The sequence below is a fragment of the Tachyglossus aculeatus genome, chromosome 8 (genome assembly GCF_015852505.1).
Source record: "Tachyglossus aculeatus isolate mTacAcu1 chromosome 8, mTacAcu1.pri, whole genome shotgun sequence".
Taxonomy (NCBI): domain Eukaryota; kingdom Metazoa; phylum Chordata; class Mammalia; order Monotremata; family Tachyglossidae; genus Tachyglossus; species Tachyglossus aculeatus.
In genome coordinates this window covers 31,693,546-31,715,613 of record NC_052073.1, presented here as the reverse complement: position 1 = coordinate 31,715,613, position 22,068 = coordinate 31,693,546, and positions in this window count along the sequence as shown.

The window sequence follows — 22,068 nt, the reverse complement described above, 5'->3', positions numbered from 1 at the left end:
GCTTACTATGTGCAAAGCACTGTTCTAAGCGCTGGGGAAGATACAAGGTGATCAGGTTGTCCCACGTGGGGCTCACAGACTTAATCCCTATTAAGTAAAAGTAATCTGTAAAAGATAACTGAGGCACAGAGAAGTTAAGTGATATGCCCAAAGTCACACAGCTGACAGTTGGCAGAGCGGGGATTTGAACCCATGACCTCTGACTCCAAAGCCCGTGGGTTCAAGGAATTAGTCTGTGAAAAATGACCAACCAACAGTCTTTGGAGAGTTGATTCCTTCACCTGTGTGGAAGTAATTTACTAAGTGCCAAGTGGTGAGGTAAAGACAACATACTCATTTAAGACACAGTCCCTGTCCCTTATAGAGCTCACAGTAAAGAGGAGGGGGGACAGGTAGTGAATCCCCACTTAACAGATGAGGAAACTGAGACACAGTTAAGTCCCACTGAAGGGAAGGGGTAGAGCTGGGATCAGAACCCAGGTCTTTTGACTCTCGGGCCTGAGCTGGGAGAGGGTTGGTCTGTGTATCCTCAAGAAGTCCCTCCCAAGTCTCTGAATCTCCAATCACATTTATAAATTTTAGGGCATCCAGAAAGGGGAGTTTTGGATTTGGATTTTTCCATTCTTTTACATAATCCACAATTCAGTGATGAATTTTTTAGAGCAAAATAGCTCCTTAGCACTCTCCAGTGCTATACAGACAACACCATTTGAAGGATGGAGCAAGTGATGCATGATAAATGGAAATCGCTACAAAGTCTTCACGCATGCTGAGATTTGTTTGTTACTTGCACAGTTTGGTAACATGAAACATTTATCCTTTCATAATAATAATGATGATGGTATTTAAGCGCTTACTATGTGCAAAGCACTGTTCTAAGCAGTGGGGAGGTTACAAGGTGATCAGGTTGTCCCCTGGGGGGCTCACAGTTTTAATCCCCATTTTACAGCTGAGGTAACTGAGGCATAGAGAAGTTAAACCCAAAGTCACACAGCTGACAGTTGGCAGAGCTGGGATTTGAACCCATGACCTCTGACTCCAAAGCCCGGGCTCTTTCTATAGCTAGAGATGGGTGGTTAGGTTGGAATATTCAGTAGGGAATTGACCCTTCTACTCTTCCAATTTACCCTCTCAAATGTAAGGCAAGAAACTGAAATAGCAGTTTCTCTTCCTCTTTCATCCAACTTGAAAGACTAAGTGGCTATGTTGGTCCTAAAATTGATCTAACTTGACTTTTTTGAGGGCTAAACTCTAAACTTTCTAATGTCATCTGTAAGGAGCTGAAAGATGCTTGTTACCAACTGAGGTGAGAACAGAAAAGTAGTAACATTAGAGAAACAGATGTAAGAGATTGGCTCCATTTCCCCCTCTCACTAACACCACTCATATGGGCCCTTCCTCTCACATTTACTCAGACTCAGCCCTCTCTCACACCCATTCATAAAAGACTCAAATTCTTGGGCATGTTGGGAATAACAGGTGATAATTATAGTACGCGTTAAGCGCTATTGTCAAGCACTGTTCTACACACCAGGGGAGATACGGGCTTATCAGGTTGAACACAGTCCTTATCCCACATGAGGCTCACAATCTAAGTAGGTGGGAGAACGGGTAGTGGATTCCTATTTTACAGATGATGAGGAAATTGAGGCCCGGTGAAGTGACTTGCCCAAGGTCACACAGCGCTTAAGTGGTGGAGGCAGGATTAGAACCCAGATCTTCTGATTCTCAGGCCTTTCCACTCGGCCGTGCTGCTTCTCATGAGCAAATCATCATCATCATCATCAATCGTATTTATCGAGCGCTTACTGTGTGCAGAGCACTGTACTAAGCACTTGGGAAGTACAAATTGGCAACATATAGAGACAGTCCCTACCCAACAGTGGGCTCACAGTCTAAAAGGGGGAGACAAAACCAAACATACTAACAAAAAATAAATAGAATAGATATGTACAATAAACAATAAATAAATAAAAAATCCTGCCCGAAAGTCCCCGGGAAGACTCCAGAGGAGGCAGCAGACGTGGGAAATCGAGGTGTGGCTCTGATTTCACGTACTTTTTCTTGCTATTACTAATCTTGCCTTCTCACTCTCTTCCCCTCCCCTGGGATTAAGCCCAGAGATTCTTGCTGAAGAGAAATCCGGCAACTGGACGATGAGGTAGCCAAGAGCGAGGCCCAGTGAGGAGGTTGGCGTTACAGGAGGCAAGTGTACAGGGTGGACTGTAGGAGCTCAGTGATCATCATCATCAATCGTATTTACTGAGAGCTTACTGTGTGCAGAGCACTGTACTAAGCGCTTGGGAAGTACAAGTTGGCAACATATAGAGACAGTCCCTACCCAGCAGTGGGGTGATGGGGAGAGATGACTGGATGCTTTAAAGCCGACCACAAGGAGTTTCCCTTTGATGGGGAGTTGGATGGGCAACCCCTGGAGGGTTTTTGAGGAGCGGGGAGACGTCGACTGAGCGGTTATTTAGCAAATAACTGCAGAGCGAAGTGTGGACTGAAGAGGGGAGAGACGGGAGGCCAGGGAAGAGGCTGTCGCAGTTGTAATAATAATGTTGGTATTTGTTAAGCGCTTACTAAGTACCAAGCACCGTTCTAAGCACTGGGGTAGATACAAGGTAATCAAATTGTCCCACATGGGGCTTACAGTCTTCATCCCCATTTTCCAGATGAGGGAACTGAGGCCCAGAGAAGTGAAGTGACTTGCCCACAGCAGACATGTGGTGGAACTGGGATTCGAACCCATGACCTCTGACTCCAAAGCCCGGGCTCTTTCCACTGAGCCATGGTAAGTCGGGACACGATAAACACACGGGTGGAGAAGAAGGAATGATTCCGGAGATGCTGTGAAAGAACCGACAGGATAAGGTGACAGACTGAAGGAGAGAGATGAATTGGGAGAAAGCCTACCGGTTACAGGCTTGTGAGACAGGGAGGGTAATAATAATAATAATAGTAATGGCATTCGTTAAGCACTTACTATGTGCCAAGCATTGCCCTAAGCACTGGGGCGGATACAAGGTAATCAGGTTGTCCCAGGTGGGGCTCGCAGTCTTAATCCCCATTTTACCGACGAGGGAACAGAGGCACAGAGAAGTCAAATGACTTGCCCGAAGTCACACAGCTCATCAGTGGCGGAGTGGGGATTAGAACCCATGACCCCTGACTCCCAAGCCTGGGCTCTTTCCACTATGCCACGCTGCTTTTCTATATGTTGCCAACTTGTGCTTCCCAAGCGCTTAGTACAGTGCTCTTCACACAGTAAGCGCTCAATAAATACAATTGATCGATTGAGTGTACTGTGGGAAACGTGGGGGAAGATGAGTTCTGTTTTGGAACTCTTCGAAATCCTCCAGTGGATGCCCGTCCTTTTTTTTTGCATCAAAGAGATACTCCTTCCCCTTGAGTTTGAGGCACTCTTTGCTACCTAACTTCTCTCCTCTCCCACTATAACACAGCTCATTCACTTCACTTCGGTGCCAACTTCCTGCATCTCAAACTCATCTCACTCTCGGCCCCGTTACTCATATCCTCCCGCCTGTCCGGAATTCCCTGCCCCTTTCTAACCACACTCCTCACCTTCAACGCCTTGCTAAAATCACATCTTCAAGTAGGCCTCCCCGAATAACCTCATTTTCCCACCCTTTCCTCCCTGCTGCATTGCTGATGTGCTCAAGTGTGCATGTCTTAAGCACTTTCTTAAGTCAAAGCCCTCGAGTATACTTATATTCTGCTGTAACCTCTCTCTGTAGTTGATATTGTTGTCTGACTCCCCAGTTAGACTGTAATCAATCAATCAATCAATCAATCGTATTTATTGAGCGCTTACTGTGTGCAGAGCACTGTACTAAGCGCTTAGTAAATTGTAAACTGTAAATTCCTGGAGGGTGGGGATCTTGTCTACTACCTCAATTGTATCCTCCCAAGCAGATAGTAAGCGCTTAGCAGATACCACTATTATTACAGTGATGACGATGATGATGGCGATGGCATTTGTTAAGTGCTTACTAGGTGCCCAGCACTGTTCAAAGAGCAGTACAAGATTATCAGGCTGACGCAGGTGGGGCTCACAGTCTTAATCCCCGTTTTCCAGCTGAGGTAACTGAGGCACGGAGAAGTGAAGTGACTTGCCCAAAGTCACCCAGCCTGACAAGTGGCGGAGTCGGGATTAGAACCCACAACCTCACTGACTCCCGTGATCTTTCCACTAAGCCACAGCACCTGCATATATGTTTGTACAGATTTATTACTCTATTTATTTTACTTGCACATATTTACTACTCTAATGATGTGCATTTAGCTTTATTTCTATTTATTCTGATGACTTGACGCCAGTCCACATGTTTTATTTTGTTGTCTGTCCCCCCTTCTAGACTGTGAGCCCGTTGTTGGGTAGGGACCGTCTCTAGATGTTGCCAACTTGTACTTCCCAAGCGCTTAGTACAGTGCTGTGCACACAGTAAGCGCTCAATAAATATGATTGAATGAATGAATGAATGAACAGTGCTCTAGCTCTTAGTAGACAAGATCCCCACCCTCCAGGAATTTACAACCTAACTGGGGAGTCAGGCAACAAAATCAACTACAAATAGAGATTACAGCAGAATATAAGTATGCCCAAGTGCTTTGAGTAAGAAAGTGCTAAAGGCGTACACCCCTGAGCACATCAAGTGCTTAATAAATACCACAGATTCACGCAGTCAATTTTATAGCACCCCGTTTGGAAGAGAGTGACCTTTGTCCAACATTGTCTATAGCGTATCTTCGATGGGTTGGGCCAGAACAATTTCGGTTTGATGAACTGGAATTTGCTCCCATCTCACAAGCCCACAACCTTGGTGTCAAGCTTGACTCCGCTCCCTCCGTCACCCCACACATCCAGTCCGTCACCAAAACCAGCCGGTCTCAGCTCCGCAACATCGCCAAGATCCACCCTTTCCTCTCCCTCCAAACCTCTTCCTTGCCAGTTCAATCTCTCCTCCTTTCCCGACCGGATGACCGCGTCAGCCTCCTTTCTGATCTCCTGACCCCCTGGCTCTCCCCGCTTCAGTCTATACGTCACTCTGCTGCCCGGATTATCTTTCTACAGAAACGCTCTGGGCATGTCACCCCCCACTTCAAAACTCTCCAGTGGTTGCCTATCAACCTTCGTAAAACTCCTCACTCTCGGCTTTAAAGCCCGCCATCACCTTGCCCCCTCCTACCTCACCTCCCTTCTCTCATTCATTCAGTCGTATTTATTGAGCACTTACTGTGTGCAGAGCACTGTACTAAGCGCTTGGAGAGTACAATCCGCCAACAGATAGAGGCAATCCCTACCCAACAGCAAGCTCACAGTCCTTCTCCAGCCCAGCCCGCACCCTCCGCTCCTCTGCCACCACTAATCTCCTCACCGTTAGGCCTCGTTCTCGCCTGTCCCGCCATCGACCCCCGGCCCACGTCCTCCCCCTGTCCTGGAATGCCCACCGTCCTCACATCCGCCAAACTAACTCTTTTCCCCCCTTCAAAGACCTACTGAAAGCCCACCTCCTCCAGGAGGCCTTCCCAAACTAAGCCCCCCTTTTCCTCTGCTCCTCCTCCCCTCCCCATCGCCCCGACTCCCTCCCTCTGCTCTTCCCCCTTCCCCACCCCACAGCACTTGTGTATATTTGTACATATTATTCTATTTATTAATGCTGTGTGTATATCTATAATTCTATTTATCTATTTTGACGCTATTGATGTCTGTTTTGTCTTGTTGTCTGTCTTCCCCCACCTTCAAGGCCGCGAGCCCATTGTCGGGTAGGGATTGCCTCTATCTGTTGCTGAATTGTGCTTTCCAAGTGCTTAGTACAGTGCTCTGCACACAGTAAGCGCTCAATAAATATGAATGAATGAGTGAATGTCGACCGGGGGCCCAATCCTTAAAGCCAGAAAACTACCTTCTATCCGTCATGCCCATTCCTGACCCAATCAAGCTTCACTTCACGCATGGTTTCAATAACGGCCTTCACATCTGCTCAATATAATTATCATCATTACTGTTGTCGATGATGATGATGATGATAATTGTTGTATTTGTTAAGTGCTTACTGTGTGCCAAGCGCTGTACCATGTCCTGGGATGGATATAAAATAATCAGGCCCCACATGGGGCTCCCAGTCTAAGTAGAAGGGAGAAAGCCTTGAATTCCCATTTTTCCGATAAAGGAACTGACACATGATCAATCAATCAACCGATGGTATTTACTGAGCACCTGCTATGTGCAGAGCACTGTTCTAAGCACTTGGGAGAGTACACAACAACAGAATTAGCAAGTCACGTTCCCTGCCCGTAATGAGTTTACAGTCTAGAGGGGAGAGAGACAAGAAGCACAGAAAAGATATTGCCCAAAGACACACAACAGGCATGTGGCAGAACTAGGATTATTATTAGTAGTAATGATAATCGTAATAATGATGATTATGATGGCATTTATTAAGCGCTTACTATGTGCAAAGCACTGTTCTAAGCGCTGGGCGGATACAAGGTGATCAGGTTGTCCCATGGGGGGCTCACAGTCAATCCCCATTTTACAGATGAGGGAACTGAGGCACAGAGAAGCAAAGTGACTTGCCCAAAGTCACCCAGCTGACAGTTGGCAGAGCCGGGATTTGAACCCATGACCACTGACTCCAAAGCCCGGGCTCTTTTCCACTGAGCCAGTAATAGAGTGGTTACTGTGTGCCAAGCACCGTTCTAAGCGCAGGGGTAGATACAAGGTAATCAGCTTCATTCATTCATTCAATCGTATTTATTGAGCGCTTACAGTGTGCAGAGCACTGTACTAAGCGCTTGGGAAGTACAAGTTGGCAACATATAGAGACGGCCCCTATCCAACAACGGGCTCACAGTCTAGAAGGTTGTCCCACATGGGGCTCAGTCTTAATCCCCATTTTACAGATGAGGGAACTGAGGCACAGAGAAGAAGTCAAGTGACTTGCCTAAGGTCACACACAGCAGACAAGTGGTAGAGCCACTTTTAGACTGTGAGCCCACTTTTTAGACTGTGAGCCCACTGTTGGGTAGGGACTGTCTCTATGTGTTGCCAATTTGTACTTCCCAAGCGCTTAGTACAGTGCTCTGCACATAGTAAGCGCTCAATAAATACGATTGATGATGATGATGATGATGATCTGGCCGACTGCTCCTCAACTATGGGCAGTGGAGATGTGATCACAGCGGGAAATGCTGCAAATCTGTCACTCTGCTGCTGTCGGAATAGCAGCAGATTATTTTTTTCCCTTGCTGCTATTAATTAATCAGCGGTATTTATTGAGAGCTTACCATGTGCATCATCATCATCAATCGTATTTATTGAGCGCTTACTGTGTGCAGAGCACTGTACTAAGCGCTTGGGAAGTACAAATTGACAACATATAGAGACAGTCCCTACCCAACAGTGGGCTCACAGTCTAAAAGGGGGGAGACAGAGACCAAACATACCAACCAAACATACCAAAAAAACCAAACATACCAACAAAATAAAATAAATAGAATAGATATGTACAAGTAAAATAAATAGAGTAATAAATATGTACAAACATATACATATATACAGGTGCTGTGGGGAAGGGAAGGAGGTGAGAGTACAACGCAACAGAATTAGCAGATACGTTCCCTCCCCGGAGAAGGCGACCGGCATAGTATCCCTCACATTTTCTGAGCATCCACTTGGTGCAATGCACCGTAAAAAAGAGAAGTGATGATGATCGTGATACTTTTTAGGCACTTACTATGTGCTGAGCGCTTTACTGAGGGCTGGGGTTGATACGATACGCCCAATGCCTTAGCCCTGCTGATCACGGGAAACCCACAGGCGGAAGGGCTCTCGATCTTTTTCACGCTGCCTTGAATTTTGCTGGTTTGACAAAGCTACCTTCTTCCAACTACAGCACGGCAAATGCGTTGGATTTAGTCATTCGTGTCTACCGACTCTGTTGTACTTTCCCAAGCACTTAACACAGTGCTCTGCACATAGTGAGTGCCCAGTAAATACCACTGATTGATTGATTTGCTGCCCACTTCCTCCCTGGCTGGCATTGACAGGGCCTTCCAAGTCGTATCTCTTAATTGCGTTCAATTTGGCAAGAATTGGGGTCTCGTCTGACTGGACGACTGCTGCCGCCGTTGCGTTTTCCCGTCACGATCTACTGTATTGGGGGGCAAATAAACTGCAGTTAGGGGTGAAGAGAAGAAGCGTCAGTCGCTTGCTGTCTCTTTCCGTGCCAGATTTCCAGCTGAGTCTCCTAAATAGTGATTTCAGAGTTGTGGTGAGTAGTGGTAGAGACGGGACAAGGTCTCCTTCGAGGATGAGCAAACTGTAGCCCATCGGGGTAATTATTAATAGTATCGCTTTAGAGCTTACTGTGCTAAGCACTGGGAAAGAGTATACAGGCAGCGATACAGGCCCTGTCCCTGGAAGGTGTCATCATTTACCTTAGGAAGCTTCTTCAAAGGGTGGAGCAAAGCCTGGGAGCTCGGGGATTCTCCAGAAGGTGGATTTGGTTCTTTCTTCCTGGGTGTTCATTTGGAAAGTTGTGATGTTAATCCTGATATTTGTATATGTCTGGTTTTGAAGGAGCGATAGCGGGGTGGCAGTGCCCGTAGTATAATAAGCAGTCGGTAAATACCATCGATTGAACTGAGGTTTGCCAGAAGCTGGTCTGCTCAGAGCCTTTCCCCCCTTTCTTGAACGTACAGTTGAGACTAAAAACCCGCGTGATGTAGGGAGGACATTTTTTCCTATTGACACCTTTGATCCAATCCTTCACCTACAGCTTTATTGAAAGATATCCTGACTTTGTCCAACCACGACCCCAGGCTGGAGATGAAACGATAGCGGTGACTGTATTTAGCTGCGGGCATTACAGTTCAGAAAAGCAAACATTCAGACATTAATTTTTTCCCCGCAAAGAACAGATATTTACAGCCGAGACCGGGCGGAAAATCTCAAATATTTCCATCCCACCTGCCAAACCTGGGCAGGACAAAGCCATAGAAATACAGCCTGTCGGTTACATCCCCCTGAAGAGCCCCACTGTTGGGTAGGGACCGTCTCTATAAGTTGCCAACTTGTACTTCCCAAGCGCTTAGTACAGTGCTCTGCACACAGTAAGAGCTCAATAAATACGATTGAATGAAGGAATGAATGCAGAAATAACCCCACCTCCATCCCGTCAGTGAGCAGCGGGCCTGACTGGCCTTATCAGCTCTTGGAACCGTGAGCCCGCTGTTGGGTAGGGACCGTCTCTAGATGTTGCCAACTTGGACTTCCCAAGCGCTCAGTACAGTGCTCCGCACACAGTAAGCGCTCAATAAATACGATTGAATGAGTGAAGGGATGAATGTCTCCAGGGGCTGGCTCCAAGAGTGGGGAAGCCATATGCTGCGGTAGCGAATAGATCTGCTTTTCAAATTCCCCTCTCTCCTCCCTGAACGTGCAGGCTAATTCATCCCGGGTTTTCCCCCTGACCCCTGGGAGAAGCCACTTTGCCTGCCGTGTGACCATGGATAAGTCATTTCACTTCTCTGGGCCTCAGTTGCCTCATCTGTAAAACGGGGATTAAGACTGTGAGCCCCATGCGGGACAGGGACTATGTCCAACCCGATTAATTTAGTGGAAAGAGCAAGCTCTTAGTGCAGTGCTCTGCACACAGTAAGCGCTCAATAAATACGATTAATGAATGAATGAATGAGTCAGAGGTTCTAATCCCAGCTCCACCACTTGGCAGCTGTGTGACTTTGGGCAAGTCACTTCACTTCTCTGGGCCTCAGTTCCCTCATCTGTAAAATGGGGATTAAGACTGTGAGCCCCATGTGGGACAAGCTGATCACCTTGTATCTACCCAGCGTGGCTCAGTGGAAAGAGCCCGGACTTTGGAGTCAGAGGTCATGGGTTCAAATCCCGGCTCTGCCAATTGTCAGCTCTGTGACTTTGGGCAAGTCACTTCACTTCTCTGGGCCTCAGTTCCCTCATCTGTAAAATGGGGATTAAGACAGTGAGCCCCACGTGGGACAAACTGATCACCTTGTATCTACCCAGCGTGGCTCAGTGGAAAGAGCCCGGGCTTTGGAGTCAGAGGTCGTGGGTTCAAATCCCGGCTCTGCCAATTGTCAGCTCTGTGACTTTGGGCAAGTCACTTCACTTCTCTGGGCCTCAGTTCCCTCATCTGCAAAATAGGGATTAAGACTGTGAGCCCCACGTGGGACAATCTGATTACCTTGTATCCCCCCAGTGCTTAGAACAGTGCTTTGCACATAGTAAGCGCTTAACAAACACCAAAATTATTATTATTACCCCAGCGCACATAGTAAGCAAACAAATATCATCATTATTATTCTTATTTATTATTACTATCATTATTTATTACCTACCCCAGCGCTTAGAATAGTTCTTGGCACATAGTATGTGCTTAACACGTGCCATAATTATTATTATTAACCTGTTACTGCAAGTTAGTTTCTTCGTCTGGCCCTCAAAGAAATGAAAAGTGTGCACTCCCCCAGCCTAGCTCTTTGGAGGGTTTTGAGGCAACCCTTTATGCAATAAACGAGCTGACCTTCCTGTCTGAAGACGCCCTTGCAGTGAGATTGCTTCCACATGCGTAGGGGCCACCGAGACAATCACAGTCAAGACAATCGAGACAATTTTTCACCGTGGCCGTGAAAAATGGGTGCGGTGTCTCTCCTTGCCCCCGGCCATCCACGGGGAGAGCACTGCAACCCGAGTGGGGCTGCTCAGCTATCGGGCGCCCCGTTGAATGGCGATGTCCTTCCCCTGGCACGAAACCAAAGTGACACTGCCTCCATTTCACAGAGCCCACTGTTGGGTAGGGACTGTCTCTTTATGTTGCCAATCTGTACTTCCCAAGCGCTTAGTACAGTGCTCTGCACACAGTAAGCGCTCCATAAATACGATTGACGACAACGACGACTTTATCTCGGCACTGGGAAGAGAAGAAAGGCCCGCGCTTGAATTTCTTTTGTGGTGGGGCTGGGTTACACCGAACCATCCCCTCTCCCGCTCCCCCGCTCCCCCTGTGACCAGTGGTACCCGCGGCTGGACGACAGGGTGCCATCGGCGCTTAGAACGGTGCTTTGCACGTAGTAAGCGCTTAATAAATGCCATCATTATTATTATTATTATCCGGGGCGACGGGACGGAATATTTCTGCGAGACACCTCGGTGACCGCGGGCACTTCTGAGCCCTCCTCCCTTTCGTAACCTGCTGTTGAGTGAGAAGCTACTTGAGAAACGATTTTATGGTTCTTGGGCAGTTGCTGTTAATTTTACTCGGTAAATCAGTGGGGAAGCCGGCTGATGAGTTTAGACTGTTTAGGACTGTAAATATATGCACTGAAAGGTACACGGTATACCAGTATTTGACGTTCGTCTACAGTGTAGATATGTCGTCTTAGATTTGAACCCTTAAGCCACTTGGTATTCACCCCCACAGAAGCAGCGGGGCTCAGTGGGAATTTGGAGTCGGAGGTCAGGGGTTCAAATCCCGGCTCCGCCAATTGTCGGCTCTGTGACTTTGGGCAAGTCACTTCACTTCGCTCTGCCTCAGTTCCCCCATTCGTAAAATGGGGATGAAGACTGTGAGCCCCCCGTGGGACAACCTGATCACTTTGTAACCTCCCCAGCGCTTAGAGCAGTGCTTTGCACATAGGAAGCTCTTAATAAATGCCATCATTATTATTTTTATTACGTACATATCCGTGATTTATTTCAATGGCTGTCTACCCCTCTAGGCTGTAAACTCCTTGTGCTCATTATGGGCAGGAATGTGTCTATCTGTTATTATATTGTGATCTCCCAAGCGCTTAGTACAGTGCTTTGCACACAATAAGCGCTCAATAAATAAGATTGAATGAATGAATGGTGGGCAGGGAATATGTCTACTGGTTCTGTTACTCTCCCAAGTTCTTAAGTGCAGTGCCCACAACTCTGGATCGCCTCCATAGTGTGCTTCCTCCGCTCCTGTGCTCGGGATGCAGAGTGTTGTGGGCGGAAATCCGGACATCCTGAAACCTGAAATTCACTCTTACCTGCTTTAATTCGGCCCTCTCGTCTGTCCAACAATACTCCTCCTTCCTAATTCACTCCCAAACCCACTGCCTCCACCAGCTGTTCCGGACATCTGATCTCCCTTCCTCAAACCTCCTGTCCTCCCATCCCTACCCCCGCTGCCTCTTTCCCCTAATCACCCGGCCACATGTTTCATCAACCAAATCTAAACCATCAGACGTGATCTCCCTAAAATTTCCCTTACTCCTCCCTAATTTCCCCCTCCTCCTCCACCACCCTCTTTGACTCACTCTATAGTCATTGCAGTATCGCACGAAGAAATTTCTCACCTCCTCTCAAAATCTACCCCCCTCTTCCTGTGCTTCTGACTTTATTCATTCACTCAATCATATTTATTGAGCACTTACGGTGCATAGAGCACTGTACTAAGCGCTTGGGAAGTACAAGTTGGCGACTTTATCCCTTCTTCCCTCCTTGACTGCCATCTTCAACCTTTCACTTTCCAACGGCTTTGTTCCCACTGCTTTCAAACGCACTCCTAGACCCCATGGCTCCCTCCAGTTATCACCCCATCTCCCACCTACCATTCCTCTCCAAACTCCTTGAGAGAGTTGGTTACATCCCCTGCCTCCATTGCCTCTTCTCCAATTCTCCTTGATCTTCTCTAGTCTGGTTTCTGCCCCCTTAACTCGACAGAAACAGCTCTCTTTAAGGTAACCGATGGTCTTCTTCTTACCAATCCAACAGCCTCTACTCTATCCTAATCTTCCTTACACCACTGTGCTGCCTTCGGCAAGGGAGACCACCAACTTCTTGAAATTTCATTCAACCTTTGCTTCGCTGACACTGTCCTCTCCTCTTATCTCTCTGACCGCTCCTTCTCAGGCTCCTCTTCTGCTGCCCAACATCTGACGGGTCCCTCATGGCTCAGTTCTGCATCCCCTTCTATTCTCTTCTATTCCCTTCTATTCTCCATCTATACTCACTCCCTTGCTCCCAGGGCTTTGACGACCATCTCTATGCAGAGGATTCCCAAATCTCCATCTCCAGCCCTGACCTCTCTCCTCCTCTGCAGTCTCGTAATTCCTTCCGCCTCAGGACATCTAGACGAGGGTGTCCCGCCGACACCTCCAACTGAACATGTCCAAAAGAGAACTCCTTACCTTCTCACCCAAATCCCGTCCTCCCCCTGTTTTTCCAATCACTATCTTCCCTGTCTCACAAGTCTGTAACCTTGGCATGGTCCTCAACTCATGTGGGCAGGGAATGTCTCTATTTGTTGCTGAACTGTACCTTCCAAGCGCTTAGTACGGTGCTCTACACACAGTAAGCGCTCAATAAATACGACTGAATTAATGAATGAATCTCTCATTCAATCCATATATTCCGTCCGTCACCAAGTTCTGCCTTCACAACACCGCTGAAATCCGCCCTTTCCTCTTCCTCCAAACTACTACGCGCTGATCCCAGTACTTAGTCTATCCCGTCTTGACTGTTGCATCTACTTTCTCGCTGACCTCCCTGCCTCCCGTCTCTCCTCACTCCAATCCATACTTCACTCTGCTGCCGGATCATTTTTCTAATAAAAGTGCCGTCCGTGTTTCCCCACTCCTCAAGAGCCTCCAATGGTTGCCCATCCACTTCAGCAGCAAACAGAGACTCCTCACCATCGGCTTTAACACACTCAATCAGCTCACCCCATCCTAGCTCATCTCACTGGCCTGTAAACGCTGCTCCTCTAGCATCAGTTTACTCCCTGAGCCCCGATCTCATCTATCTCACTGCCAACCCCTTTCCCATGTCTTCCCCTTAATCTGGAACTCCTTGCCCCTCCTTAAGTGCCAGATCAGCCCTCTCCCCATCTTCAAAGCCTTATCAAGGTCACCTCTCCTCCAAGAGGCCTTCCCCTACTAAGCCCTCTTTTTCCTGACTCCCTTCTGCGCCATCTACACACTTGGATCTTCCCCACAGCACCTGTATTTCCCCACAGCACCTGTATATATGTATATATGTTTGTACATATTTATTACTCTATTTATTTTATTTGTACATATCTATTCTATTTATTTTATGTTGTTAGTATGTTTGGTTTTGTTCTCTGTCTCCCCCTTTTAGACTGTGAGCCCACTGTTGGGTAGGGACTGTCTCTATATGTTGCCAACTTGTACTTCCCAAGCGCTTAGTACAGTGCTCTGCACACAGGAAGCGCTCAATAAATATGATTGATTGATTGATTGGATCTGTGGGTATTTGATATTTGCCCCACTGTCAAACCCACATCACTTATGCACATATCTATAAATTATATGTTATAAATTATTTATTTATATTCATATCCTTCTCGTCCCTCTAGACTGTGGGCACGGCATAATAATAATAATAATGATGACATTTATTAAGCGCTTACTGTGTGCAAAGCGCTGTTCTAAGCGCTGGGGAGGCTACAAGGTGTTCAAGTTGTCCCACAGGGGACTCACAGTCTTCATCCCCATTTTACAGATGAGGTCACTGAGGCTCAGAGAAGTTAAGTGACCTGCCCAAGGTCACACAGCAGACGTGGCGGGGCTGGAATTCGAACCCATGACCTCTGACTCCAAAGCCTGAGCTCTTTCCACTGAGCCACGCTGCTTCTCTATGTCTGCCAACTCTGTTGTACTGAACACGCCCAAGCATTTACATAGTACTAAGTTCTAAACACATAGCTTCATAAACACACAAACTTCATAAACACGTAAACACATACTATTCTATTTATTTCATTTTGTTAATATGTTTTGTTTTTTTGTCCATCTCCCCCTTCTAGACTGTGAGCCCGCTGTTGGGTAGGGACCGTCTGTACGTGTTGCCAACTTGTACTTCCCAAGTGCTTAGTACAGTGCTCTGCGCACAGTAAGTGCTCAATAAATACGAATGAACGAATACTACTAAACACATGGCTTCAATTACCAACCCTATGCAGATGATACCCAAATCTACATCTCCTCCTCTGACCTCTCTCCCTCTCTCCAGGCTCACGTCTCCTCCTGCCTTCAAGACATCTCTTGGATGTCCTCCCATCACCTCAAACTTACCGTGTCCGACACGGAGCTCCTGATCTTCCCACCCAAACCCCTGACTTTCCCCATCACCGTAGACGGCACCACCATCCTTCCCATCTCAAAGGCCCGTAATGTTGGTGTTTTCCTTCACTCCCCTCTCTCGTTCATCCCACGCAGTCAGTCCGTCACCCAGTCCTGTCGATCCCACCTTTCCAACATCGCTAAAATCTGCCCCTTCCTCCTCATCCAAACTGCTGTCGTATTACTACGATCACTCATCCTATCCCGCCTGGATTACCGCATCAGCCTCCTTGCTGACCTCCCGCTCTCCTGTCTCTCCCCAGCTTCGGTCCATACTTCACTCCGCTGCCCGGATCATCTTTCTACGGAAACGTTCAGGACGTGCCATCCCCCGCCTCAAAAGTCTCCAGTGGTTGCCCATCCACCTCCATGTCAAACAAAAACTCCTCCCCACTGGCTTCAGCGCAGTCCATCACCTTGCCCCCTCCTACCTCACCTCACTTCTCTCCTTCTACAACCCAGCCCGCACACTTCACTCCTAATAATGGCATTTATTAAGCGCTTACTATGTGCAAAGCACTGTTCTAAGCTAACGCTAACCTTCTCACTGGTCCTCCATCTCACATCCTGCCTCTGGAACGCCCTCCCTCTTCAAACCTGACAGACAATGACTCTCTTCCCCTTCAAAGCCTTATGGAAGGCCCGTCTCCTGCAAGAGGCCTTCCCAGACTAAATTTTTCCCACTTTTCCTCATCTCCCACTCCCTTCTGCATCACTCTGACTTGCTCCCTTTGCTCTTCCCCCTGCCCACATCACTTAGGTGTATATCTGTAATTTTATGTATTTGTATTGCTGTCCCTACCCCCCTAGCCTATGAGCTCACTGTGGGCAGCGAATGGCAGCATTTATTGTTGCATTGTACTTTCCCAAGTGCTTAGTACAGTGCCCTATACACAGTAAGCGCTGAATAAATGCGATTGAATGAATGCATAGTAAACAGCCAATAAATACCATTGAGATGACGATGCTCTGCATACAGTAAATGTTCAATAAATACCAGCGATTGATTGACTGACCTCTTATTGTAGGCAGAGCAAGATTGTCTCCCCCTTCTAGACTGTGAGCCCACTGTTGGGTAGGGACTGTCTCTATATGTTGCCAACTTGTACTTCCCAAGCGCTTAGTACAGTGCTCTGCACACAGTAAGCGCTCAATAAATATGATTGATTGATTAATTGATACTCCCTGCTTGGGGGATGTTCACTTCTCTATGCCTCAGTTATCTCATCTGTAAAATGGGGGTTCATTCATTCATTCATTCAATCGCATTTATTGAGCACTGGACTAAGCGCTTGGGAAGTCCAAGTTGGCAACATATAGAGACGGCCCCTACCCAACAGTGGGCTCACAGTCTAGAAGGGGGTTGAGACTGTGAGCCCCACATGGGCCAGCGACAGCGTCCAATTCGATTTGCTCGCATCCACCCCATTGCTCAGTACAGTGCCTGGCACATAGTAAGCGCTCAACAAATACCATCATTATTACTACCGTTATTATTATTAAGTAAAAGACACAGGGTAATCGCCCCAGTTAACCACAGAATGGCACGAATCGGATCCAACTATTTTTTCCCCCTGGGTCACCCCAGCTCCCAACTCACCTTTGAAAGGACTTCCTTCAACAATGAGGGTCACCTCTCCTTCCCGGCTCAGGTGGCCGTGCCATTCCCCACGCTCCGGCTCCCGGAACTAAGACAGACTAATCAGGTGCATCTCCAAACACACCCGCACATGCTCCACTGGACTGGCATCTGGCTGGAGACTTGGTGGTCCCAGGTTGGGGAGGACTTGCTGGAAGTGGAGGCGTGGGGAGGTCAGCACCGTGGCTTAGTGGAAAGGCTTGAGAGCTGGAGAACCTGGGCTCTAGTCCCAGATCCGCCACTTGTCTGCTGTGGGACCTTGGGCAAGCTGCTTAACTTCTCTGTGCGTCTGTAAAATGGGGATTAAAAGTGTGAGCCCCTCGGGGACAACCTGATTACCTTGAATCTACCCCAGTGCTTAGAACATAGTAAGTGCTTAACAAATACCATAATCCCCCCCCTTCCCTTTAGACTACTATTATAGTAAGAATAATGATGGTATTTGTGAAGCACTTGCTATGTGCCAGGCATTTTACTAAGCGCTGGGTTGGATACCAGCTAATAATAATAATAATGATGGCATTTGTTAAGCGCTTACCATGTGCAAAGCACTGTTCTAAGCGCTGGGGAGGATACAAGGTGATCAGGTTGTCCCACGGGGGGCTCCCAGTCTTAATCCCCGTTTTCCAGACGAGGTAACCACCGAGGCTCAGAGAAGTGACTTGCCTAAGGTCACACAGCAGACAAGTGGCAGAGCCGGGATTCGAACCCACGACTCCCACGCCCGTGCTCTATCCACTCTGCCATGCTGCTTCTTGGCAGTCTATCTACTGACAATATCAGGGTCTGGCAAAAAGTGCATTTTCTTCTAGTGGACTGGTTTTCCTTTGGAATGTAGATTGCCAAATCTACATCTCCTGCCTTGATCTTTCTCCCTCTCCGTAGCCTGGCATTTCCTCCTGCCTTCAAGACATCACTACTGGTTGTCCCTAGGCTGCTTCAAACTTAACATGTCTAAAACAGAACTCCTTATCATCCACCCAAACCCGGTCCTTCGTGGCTCAAGTCTCTTAGCGAAGCAGCATGGCCTAGTGGACAGAGCCCTGTCCTGGGACGCAGAAGGACCTGGGTTCTAATCCCGGCTTCGCTGCCCGCCTGCTGTGTGATCTGGGCAAGTTACTTTACTTCTCTGGGCCTCAGTTCCCTCACCTGTAAAATAGGAATGAATACTGTGAGCCCCATGTGGGTCAGGGACTGTATCCAACCTGATTAGCTTGTATCTACCCCAGTAGGTAGAATAATGCCTGGCACATAGTAAGCGCTTAACAAATACCGTTTTTTTAAAAAAATACTCACCTGGCCCAAGTTGGATCTCACCCCTGCATGTCTTCAGCGTGGCTCAGTGGAAAGAGCCCGGGCTTTGGAGTCAGAGGTCGTGGGTTCAGATCCCGGCTCTGCCGATTGTCAGCTGTGTGACTTTGGGCAAGTCACTTCACTTCTCTGGGCCTCGGTTCCCTCATCTGGAAAATGAGGATTAAGACTGTGAGCCCCCCGTGGGACAACCTGATCACCTTGTAACCTCCCCAGCGCTTAAAACAGTGCTTTGCACATAGTAAGCGCTTAATAAATGCCATTATTATTATTATTATTATTATCACCGTAGACGGCATCTTCCTGTCTCCCAGGCCCGTAGCCTTGGTGTTATCCTTTACTGCTCTCTCTCATCAACCCTCATCTTCGATCCATATTCGTTCCACCTTCACGACATTGTTAAATCCGCCCTTTCCTCTCCATCCAAACTGCTACCACATTAGTCCAAGCACTTATCCTAGCCCGCCTTGATTACTGTATCAGCCTCCTTCCTGACCTCCCCGCGCCTCCTTTCTCTCTCCACTCCAGTCTATACTTCACTCTGCTGCCTGAATCACTTTTTCATAAAAACGTTCAGGACGTGTTTCTCCATTCCTCAAGAACCTCCAATGGTTGCCCGGCCACCTCCGCGTCAAACAGAAACTCTTTCCTCTTGACTTTAAAGCTCCCAATCACCTTGCCCCCTTCTTCCTCACCTCACTATTCTCCTTCTACAACCCAGCCCACACACCTCACTCCTCGAACGCTGACCTTCTCACTGTACCTTGATCTCGTCTATCTCGCCGCCGACCTCTGGCCCACATCCTGCCTCTGGAACGCCCTCCCTCTTCATATTCTACAGAAAAAATTCTACTCTTCCCCACCTTCAAAACCTTATTGAAGACACATCTCTTCCAAGGCCTTCCCTAAGCCCTCCTTTTCTCCCACTTCCTTCTGCGTTGCCCTGACTTGCTCCCTTTATTCATCCCCCCCACCCCGCCCACAGCATTAATGTACATATCTGTAATTTTATTTGTTTATATGGAGGTCTGTCTTCTCCTCTAGCCTGTTAGCTTGTCGTAGGCAGGGAATGTGTGTGTTATTATATTGTGCTCCCCCAATAATAATTATTATTATGGCATTTATTAAGCACTTACTATGTGTAAATAATAATAATAATAATGGCATTTATTGAGCACTTACTATGTGCAAAGCACTGTTCTAAGTGCTAGGGAGGTTACAAAGTGATCAGGTTGTCCCACTGGGGGCTCACAGTCTTAATCCCCGTTTTATAGATGAGGTAACAGGCCCAGAGAATAATAATAATAATAATGATGGCATTTGTTAAGTGCTTACTATGTGCAAAGCACTGTCATCATCATCATCATCAATCATCATCAATCGCATTTATTGAGCACTTACTATGTGCAGAGCACTGTACTAAGCACTTGGGAAGTACAAATTGGCAACAAATTGGCACTGTCCTAAGCACTGGGGGGATACAAGGAAATCAGGTTGTCCCACAGAGGGCTCACAGTCTTCATCCCCATTTTACAGATGAGGGAACTGAGGCACAGATGTGAAGTGCCTTGCCCAAAGTCACACAGCTGACAACTGGCAGAGCTGGGATTTGAACCCATGACCTCCGACTCCAAAGCCGGGGCTCTTTCCACTGAGCCACGCCGCTTCAAATATGACTGACTGACTTGCTAATGCTGCTCTCATCCATTTCAATTTCTTAATTTTTTTGCATCTTGGGCTCAGGGGTGACTTTGTACTGAAAGGCACAGTTTTGAAAAAGAAAACTAAAGCTCTGTGCTCAAAGCCGCAGCTCTGACTAAATCTACGTGACTCACACTTGGTGGGATAGACGAGGCACGGCAGTCACGTACGACTGGATCTTCTTATGCCCATATATGCTGATAGTACACAGCTCTAATAATAATAATAATGGCATTTATTAAGCACTTACTATGCGCAAAGCACTGTTACAAGGTGATCAGGTCATCCCACCGAGGGCTCACAGTCTTAATCCCCATTTTCCAGATGAGGTCACTGGGGCGGAAAGAAGTGACTCACCCAAAGTCACACAGCTGATAATTGGCGGAGCCGGGATTTGAACCCCGGCCTCTGACTCTAAAGCCCGTCCTCTTTCCATTGAGCCATGCTTCTCGTAGGCATCTTGCGGGCAGGGGCTTGCTTGAGAATATTCCGGGTTTAGTGCCGGGCTTCTCACGGGGTGGGGTGGGGGGGCAGGGAGGAGAACACTTCCCTTCCCTTGTTGACTGCCTGGCTGCCTCAGTTGGAAGCTGTTTAGGGAGGAAGGGAGGAGATAGCAACGGGCTAACCCACTTGGCTGGGTAAATGTCAGTGAACACTTGGCTTTTTGGAAACCACCAAACGATAGCATCCGACTAGAGCATCTAAACCTCAGGAAAGAGCAAATAAGTTCCATAATGAACCATCTAATAACTGCAAGAATGATCTGTGGGCTGGGCCAACCCAGATTCCCCCTCAAAATGGGTGATCGGCGACCAATACTGCCGCGTTCCCGTGTTCTCCCGCTCAAAGCTTCCCGAGTCTCATTTCCTGCTGGTCTTGTTCTCGGACCTCGAGGGAGTTGGAAGTCGGACCATTTCTGGCTCGGAGCGCTTTTCAATCAATCAGCGGTGTTTGCTGAGCGCTCACTGTGAGCAGAACGCTGTGCTAAGTGCTTGGAAGAATCCCAAACAACAGAGCTGGTAGACACATTCCCTGTGCACGACGAGCTTACAGTCTAGAGGGGTGATTTTTTTTTAATGTTATTTAAGCGCTTACTATGTGCCAGGCGTACTAAGCGCTGGGGTAGAGACAAGCTAATCAGGTTGGACAGAGTCCACGTCCCACAAGGGGCTCACGGTCTCAATCCCCCATTTTACAGGTGAGGTAACCGAGCCGCAGAGACGTGAAGTGACTTGCCTAAGGTCACACAGCAGACAAGTGGCGGAGCGGGGAGTGCTCAAAGGCTGTTTGTTTGCCATTCAGCGGCTCTGGTATGAATCTGCTAGACGTCCATGCCTTTCCTCATAAACGGAGAGGGAATTGAGGGGAGAGGGTTGGCATGCCCCAGCAAACTCTCAGATCCAAGAGCCCTGAGTGAAGGAAAGTCCCAACTGGTCCCATCTAGTCCTGGCTAGTTATCCCTGCTCCATCATGGGCGACACCCACCCCTGCGGACTCTCACCTTCCTCCCACCCACAGGGAGTCTCCTGACATTCTGCGCAAGCAGGGGCTGAGTTCGGGAAAAGCGTCCTGTTTCTTTGAACCCTCAAAGAGGGAGATCAGTGCCGAGCTGGATTCCTGACTCCTGGCTGGGCCTAGGGATTCCCTGGAGTTCCCAGGCCAACCCGGCTCCTCGGGGCTACGCATCCCTCAGAGATCCCGGGGCTGAGGAGAAGAGTCCATGCTGAATTGGTCCGGCTTCAAGCTCCCAGGCAGGACCAGCCTCGGTGGTGCAGGGAGGGACCCAGGCAGCCAGATGTCCAGCCCCTCTCCCTGCGCCCCACCTATCATGCTCATCCCAAATTCCAGCTCCATGGCTGCAGGGATTTTTCCCAAAAGGCCTCTCTTTAATAATAACGATGGTATTTGTTAAGCACTTACTATGTGCCGGGCATTTTACGAAGCTCTGAGTTGGAGACAAGCAAATCAGTGTGGGCACAGTGCCCGCCCCACGTGGGGCTCACCGACAAAATCCCCATTTTACAGACGAGGTTACTGAGGCCCAGAGAGGTGAAGTGACTTGCCCAGCATCACACAGCAGACGTGGAATCAGAATACAGGCTCTTCCAACTCCCAGGCCCACGCTCTAGCCACTAAGCCAAGCTGCTTCCTCTTTATTAGGCAGCACCGAGGTACAAATAGAGCCCAGTGGTTGTTTTTTTATCCTTTACGCCCTTTCTCCTCTCCAGCCCTGATCC